This window comes from Entelurus aequoreus, linkage group LG18, assembly GCF_033978785.1.
Source record: "Entelurus aequoreus isolate RoL-2023_Sb linkage group LG18, RoL_Eaeq_v1.1, whole genome shotgun sequence".
Classification (NCBI taxonomy): domain Eukaryota; kingdom Metazoa; phylum Chordata; class Actinopteri; order Syngnathiformes; family Syngnathidae; genus Entelurus; species Entelurus aequoreus.
In genome coordinates, this window is record NC_084748.1 from 9353241 (window position 1) to 9361888 (window position 8648).

An 8648-nucleotide genomic window follows, 5' to 3' on the forward strand; every position below is an offset into this window, starting at 1 on the left:
AAATTAAATACAATTAAAAAATATATACACATTAATATAAATAATTAATAACATATTATATTTTGTCAAATAAAAATAAACAAACACCAATATATAAATAAGAATACATAATTTATAAATAATAATAAAAAAATGTTTGGTAATATACTAAATAAATAATAATAATATAATATAATAAATAATATAAAAATATAATAATAATATAATAAATATGAAACAATGCATTAAAAAAAATCAATAAATTAAATGTTATAAATAATTAAAAAAACTAACACCTAAACAGAATAATTCAATACAATTCCATAAAAATAACATATATTTTTAATTTAGAATTAAATAATAATTTTCAAAAAATAATAATGTACAAACAAAACATGAAAAACATAAAATAAAATAAAAACAAATATATACATTAATATAAATAATTAATAACATATTATATTTTGTCAAATAAAAATAAACAAACACCAATATATAAATAAGAATACATAATTTATTAATAATAATAAAAAATGTTTGCTCATATAATAAATAAAAGATTATTTTAAAATGTATGAATATAAAAACAAAAACGAGTATACTGTTAATGAAAATACCTCATTTATAAATAATAAATATGAACCAATACATAAAAAAAAAAATCAATAAGTTAAATGTTATAAATAATTAAAAAACGAACACCTAAACAGAATAATTCAATACATCCATCCATCAATCAATTTTTTACCGCTTGTCCCTTTTGGGGACGCGGGGGGTGCTGGAGCCTATCTCAGCTGCATTCGGGCGGAAGGCGGGGTACACCCTGGACAAGTCGCCACCTCATCGCAGTAATTCAATACAATTCTATAAAAGTAAATAAATAAATAAACAAATAAAATAAAATAAATAAAATATATATATCTTTAATAAATATTTTTATATTTTAAATAATAATTTTCAAATAAAAATAATATATAAACAAAATATGAACTTTTTTCAAATAATTTATTCATAATAAACAAATAAAAAATAAATAATACATGGAAAAAATATTCCATTTCTAAATACTAATACAATGAATTAAAGCTGATAAATGATTTATAAGTTAAAAAAAACAAAAAAACAATTCATGAATAGTTAAAAAAACGAACATAAAATGTAAGAAAAACAAAAACTTGTATATTCATAATGAAAAAAAATACACACTTTATAAATAAAAAATACATATGAACTAATATATGAATAAGAATTTCTAATTTCTAAATAAAAAAAAGGATGGATCTAATAAATCAAAGAAACTATATAGATAAATAATATAGAATTTATAAATGATACGACTTAAATACAAAATATAATATGAATACTACATGTAAAATAATACATCATGTATAAATAATAAACAAATACAAAAATAATAATGAATAAAACATGTGACTCGTGAATGAACAGGTAAAAAAAACTTGGAACTCTGGAAAACTGATAGTAGTGATTAATAAACATTGTCCTGTAATAATAAATAAATAAATAAACATGCATTGATCCTAACTTTGACTCAGCCACTCCAGTCTGTTATCATGCAAGATGCTATGATTTGTTGTGATGACCTCACCAATATTCATGTCCAAAAGCCATCCTCTCAGCACTGACATGAAAACATAGCAGCCGACAGGAAGTGGCGTTTGTTGACTTCCTGCTCCCAAACTTTGGACATTTTGGTGCCTCCCTCTCGTTAATTAGCCTTCCGGGTGGTTTGTCCTGTCAGGTGTGCGCTCGGTCTTTGTGCGGCGCTCGCCTGGCGACCTCCTGCATCTGCTTCGTTAGCGGCAAACATCTGTTGACTGCAGCTGGACCCCAAAATGATTCTCATGCAAAATCCCTGCTGCTAGTTTGATGCCATGTCAGGAAAATACACCCTCAAATGTTGCATTTTCCGGTTATGCCACAAAACAATAATACACTTGTATCTCAGTTTTTCCTAGTAATCCATCAAAAAAGGTCAGTAGAAACCCCAATTGTACAAAAAAACACAGAAATAAGAAACCTTGTAAATCCAATTATAATGTTCCAGGCAACCGAAAATATGAAAACAAAACCCATTTTCTAGAAAATAATTCTAGTTTTACATGTAGAAAATGATGTGACGTATATAGATGATGAATTATTTCTTTGTCTTTATCAAAGGGCTGGCACTCGCAACTTTCTGTGGCCCCATGGTGGAGTATTTTTGAGTGGTAATCGACACTACACCTCTGTTCAAATGTAATAATCACTTATTCTTCTGTTGTTGGATACTTAACATTGGTTTTGGGGCGAGGCTACAAGTTTGGGTATCGATCTGATACCAAGTAGTGACAGGGGCAGTATCGGTCATATCAATGATGATATCTAAAATTTTCAAGATCCCTGAATAATTCCCATTTTCATCGCAGTTCTGATTAAATCCTTCAGTGTTTGCCCTCAAAATCCTCGCGTCCAGGGACTTAATTCCTCACTCTGTAAACAATAACAAAAACAACAAAAGTGTTTTGATAGTGGAAAAAATAAAGATCTACTTATATATATATGTGTGTGTATGTATATATATATACACACATATATCTACAGATATGCACATATACAGTATTTACACACATATGTCTATATATATACACACACTACACACACACACCTATATATATATATATATATATATATATATATATATATATATATATATATATATATATATATATATATATATATATATATAAACTAACAAATAATAAATGTATACACACATATACATGTACATATGTATATACATGCATATATGATATACTGTACATATATATGTAAGTAAACATATACCTGTATACATACATGATATATATATATATATATATGTATTTGTACATATAAACACTTATATACTGTAAATATACATATGTTTGTATATATACATATGTATATATATTTATATATAGTTACACACATATTTATAGATATACACATATATTTACACACATTTGTCTAAATATATCCACACACCACACACACCTATACTGTATATATATACACACAAATATACATGTATACACACATACAGTATATATGTATATACATGCATATATGATATACATATATATGTAAGTAAACATACCTATACACGTACATACATGATATACATATGTATATAAACATATGTATATATACATATAAACACTCATATACTGTATATATATATATATATACACATTTGTACATATGTATATATACATATGTATAAATGTACATATGCATATATATTTATATTCACACATATATATCTATTTATATATGTATACACATATATTTACACACATATGTCTATATATAGCCACACACCATACACACCTATATACAGTATATACACACAAATATACATGTACACACATATATATGTATATACATGCATATATGATACACATAAATATACCAATACCAATATGCATACATGATATAGCAATATACTGTATGTATATACACAGTACATATAAACATATATATACATTTGTATATATATATATATATATATGTATACATACAACCTCTTACTGTGTGTAGTGTAGCACGTTTAGCTATTCCTTGTCCTCCAGTGATAATGTTACTTAAAGAGACACTTTATTTGCTGCTTTCCACCGTTGTCGCTGTTAAAATATCACGAAATGATGATTGTATTAAAAGCTCTGTCATCGGCCATATTTTTACCATTTATATTGTGTATGGTCTATTTACGTAACCCTACTGTACATTACAAAAGTTTAAAAAAAAGGATCTAATAAGGTGTGTACGATCTAATAAGATGTGTACGATCTAATAAGGTGTGTACGATCTATTAAGGTGTGTGCGTTGTCTGGTGTTACTACAATAAGAACGTATTGTTTTCCTATACTGGCGACACTCTGACGGCAGTGCGTGAAAGAAAAGGAAAGCCATACCTGCTGTGTAGCTGCTGTAAACACGCCTGCTAAATATTAGTCCCAAATAAAAACAAATCGGAGTGTCGTGCTGCGAGTTTGACGCAATTAGCGGCGTGCACTGGCTGGCGGGGCCGTCATGCGCGCATGAACTCAATCAGCAGTGTGCAAACGCTCGAGTGTCGGCCGCGTTGTTTACTTCAACGCGACAATGCTAATCAAGGCGCTCGCCTGGCGCCTGTCTGTCAGCTCGTTTAGCCGCCTGATAAGCCTACGCACGCCGGACGCTTCATTAGGTACACCGCCTGTTGTCACTCAATGCAATAAACAGGCTTTTGCAAAATGTTCCGTTTTGCTGTGAATTCAGCAGTACGTTTGTTGCCATGGTTACAGTTTGTATATGACACATCACATAGGAGACAAGGAGAGGCAGTGATGCTAATTAACAAGGCCCCGCCTCCTGTGATTGTGCAGCATATTCATCGCTTATCAGTGCAACAGCAGTCAGCCTCTGTGGAACCTTTAGTCCAATATTTTATTAATATTTTAATAACACCAGTCAGCCTTTGCAGAACCTTTATTCCATTATTTTATTAATATTTTAATAACACCAGTCAGCCTCTGTGGAACCTTTAGTCCATTATTTTATTAATATTTTAATAACACCAGTCAGCCTTTGCAGAACCTTTATTCCATTATTTTATTATTATTTTAATAACACCAGTCAGCCTCTGCGGAACCTTTAGTCCATTATTTTATTATTTTAATAACACCAGTCAGCCTCTGCGGAACCTTTATTACAATATTTTATTATTTTAATAACACCAGTCAGCCTTTGTGGAATCTTTAGTCCATTATTTTGTTATTATTTTAATAACACCAGTCAGCCTCTGCGGAACCTTTATTCCATTATTTTATTATTATTTTAATAACACCAGTCAGCCTCTGTGGAACCTTTAGTCCATTATTTTATTATTTTAATAACACCAGTCAGCCTTTGTGGAACCTTTAGTCCATTATTTTATTATTTTAATAACACCAGTCAGCCTCTGCGGAACCTTTAGTCCATTATTTTATTATTTTAATAACACCAGTCAGCCTCTGTGGAACATTTATTACAATATTTTATTATTTTAATAACACCAGTCAGCCTCTGTGGAACCTTTAGTCCATTATTTTGTTATTATTTTAATAACACCAGTCAGCCTCTGTGGAACCTTTATTCCATTATTTTATTATTTGAATAACACCAGTCAGCCTCTGTGGCACCTTTAGTCCATTATTTTATTATTATTTTAATAACACCAGTCAGCCTCTGTGGCACCTTTAGTCCAATATTTTATTATTATTTTAATAACACCAGTCAGCCTCTGCGGAACCTTTATTACATTATTTTATTATTTTAATAACACCAGTCAGCCTCTGTGGCACCTTTAGTCCATTATTTTATTATTTTAATAACACCAGTCAGCCTCTGTGGAACCTTTATTACAATATTTTATTATTTTAATAACACCAGTCAGCCTTTGTGGAACCTTTATTCCATTATTTTATTATTATTTTAATAACACCAGTCAGCCTCTGCGGAACCTTTAGTCCATTATTTTATTATTTTAATAACACCAGTCAGCCTCTGCGGAACCTTTATTACAACATTTTATTATTTTAATAACACCAGTCAGCCTTTGTGGAATCTTTAGTCCATTATTTTGTTATTATTTTAATAACACCAGTCAGCCTCTGCGGAACCTTTATTCCATTATTTTATTATTATTTTAATAACACCAGTCAGCCTCTGTGGAACCTTTAGTCCATTATTTTATTATTTTAATAACACCAGTCAGCCTCTGTGGAACCTTTATTACAATATTTTATTATTTTAATAACACCAGTCAGCCTCTGTGGAACCTTTAGTCCATTATTTTATTATTTTAATAACACCAGTCAGCCTCTGCGGAACCTTTAGTCCATTATTTTATTATTTTAATAACACCAGTCAGCCTCTGTGGAACATTTATTACAATATTTTATTATTTTAATAACACCAGTCAGCCTCTGTGGAACCTTTAGTCCATTATTTTGTTATTATTTTAATAACACCAGTCAGCCTCTGTGGAACCTTTATTCCATTATTTTATTATTTGAATAACACCAGTCAGCCTCTGTGGCACCTTTAGTCCATTATTTTACTATTATTTTAATAACACCAGTCAGCCTCTGTGGCACCTTTAGTCCAATATTTTATTATTATTTTAATAACACCAGTCAGCCTCTGCGGAACCTTTATTACATTATTTTATTATTTTAATAACACCAGTCAGCCTCTGTGGCACCTTTAGTCCATTATTTTATTAATATTTTAATAACAGCAGTCAGCCTTTGCAGAACCTTTATTCCATTATTTTATTAATATTTTAATAACACCAGTCAGCCTCTGTGGAACCTTTATTCCATTATTTTATTATTATTTTAATAACACCAGTCAGCCTCTGCGGAACCTTTAGTCCATTATTTTATTATTTTAATAACACCAGTCAGCCTCTGCGGAACCTTTATTACAATATTTTATTATTTTAATAACACCAGTCAGCCTTTGTGGAATCTTTAGTCCATTATTTTGTTATTATTTTAATAACACCAGTCAGCCTCTGCGGAACCTTTATTCCATTATTTTATTATTATTTTAATAACACCAGTCAGCCTCTGTGGAACCTTTAGTCCATTATTTTATTATTTTAATAACACCAGTCAGCCTCTGTGGAACCTTTATTACAATATTTTATTATTTTAATAACACCAGTCAGCCTCTGTGGAACCTTTAGTCCATTATTTTATTATTTTAATAACACCAGTCAGCCTCTGCGGAACCTTTAGTCCATTATTTTATTATTTTAATAACACCAGTCAGCCTCTGTGGAACATTTATTACAATATTTTATTATTTTAATAACACCAGTCAGCCTCTGTGGAACCTTTAGTCCATTATTTTGTTATTATTTTAATAACACCAGTCAGCCTCTGTGGAACCTTTATTCCATTATTTTATTATTTGAATAACACCAGTCAGCCTCTGTGGCACCTTTAGTCCATTATTTTATTATTATTTTAATAACACCAGTCAGCCTCTGTGGCACCTTTAGTCCAATATTTTATTATTATTTTAATAACACCAGTCAGCCTCTGCGGAACCTTTATTACATTATTTTATTATTTTAATAACACCAGTCAGCCTCTGTGGCACCTTTAGTCCATTATTTTATTAATATTTTAATAACAGCAGTCAGCCTTTGCAGAACCTTTATTCCATTATTTTATTAATATTTTAATAACACCAGTCAGCCTCTGTGGAACCTTTATTCCATTATTTTATTATTATTTTAACAACACCAGTCAGCCTCTGCGGAACCTTTATTGCATTATTTTACTATTTTAATAACACCAGTAAAGCCTCTGCGGAACCCTTTTTCCATTATTTTATTATTATTTTAATAACTTCACCGCAATCTGCAGAGAGCGTGACAGAAAAAAGCTGCTTATCTTGTTAATAACTCTTTTTGAAAATAATTTAATGCTATTCATAGTTATAATTGATTAAATAATAAATAATATAAATTATAATAAAATAGTATATATAAATAATAAATACATAAGAAAAAATTATGAATACATTTTTTTAAATAATAACCTGGATGTTAAAATAGGTTAATAAAATGACTTGATGTTTAAATGTAGAAATATGGTCATATTTTGCCAACATGACCTTTAACCCCAGCTATCTCCAGTATTCTGGATTTGATTTCATTCAAAATCAAAATAAATAATAACGTATGATTTATAAACAATAATAAAATAAACTAATATACACAAATGATAAATACAAAATAATATATCATTTGTAAATATTGGTCAAAGATAAAAGTAAATATATAATTCATAAATACATTTAAAAAGGTATATGAATAATAAATAAAATTAAATTAAAAAATAAAAATAAACAAAAATAGTACATTGATAATAAAAATAAATAATTTGTGAATAATAAAAAATAATTGAAGAATTAAAAAAACATCTAAAATGTGTAAATAAACAAAAAGTAGTACATTGATGCATAATTTATGAATATCAAAAAATATTTGAATAAAACAAAATCTAAAATGTGTAAATAATAAATACAAACTAGTACATTATACATCATTTATGAATAATAAAAAATAATAATTGAAGAAATAAAAATTTTTTTTTTTATAAATAATAAACAAAAACTAGTACATTGTTAATAAAAAATACATAATTTATGAATAATACAAAATAATTGAATAAAAAAAAAGTATCAATAATAAAGAAAAACTAGTACATTGATAATGACTAAAAAAATACTGATATATGAAAAAAATATCAATATTGGATTAAATTCACCGTTCAAAAGTTTGGGGTCACATTGAAATGTCCTTATTTTTGAAGGAAAAGCACTGTACTTTTCAATGAAGATAACTTTAAACTAGTCTTAACTTGAAAGAAATACACTCTATACATTGCTAATGTGGTAAATGACTATTCTAGCTGCAAATGTCTGGTTTTTGGTGCAATATCTACATAGGTGTATAGAGGCCCACTTCCAGCAACTATCACTCCAGTGTTCTAATGGTACAATGTGTTTGCTCATTGGCTCAGAAGGCTAATTGATGATTAGAAAACCCTTGTGCAATCATGTTCACACATCTGAAAACAGTTGAG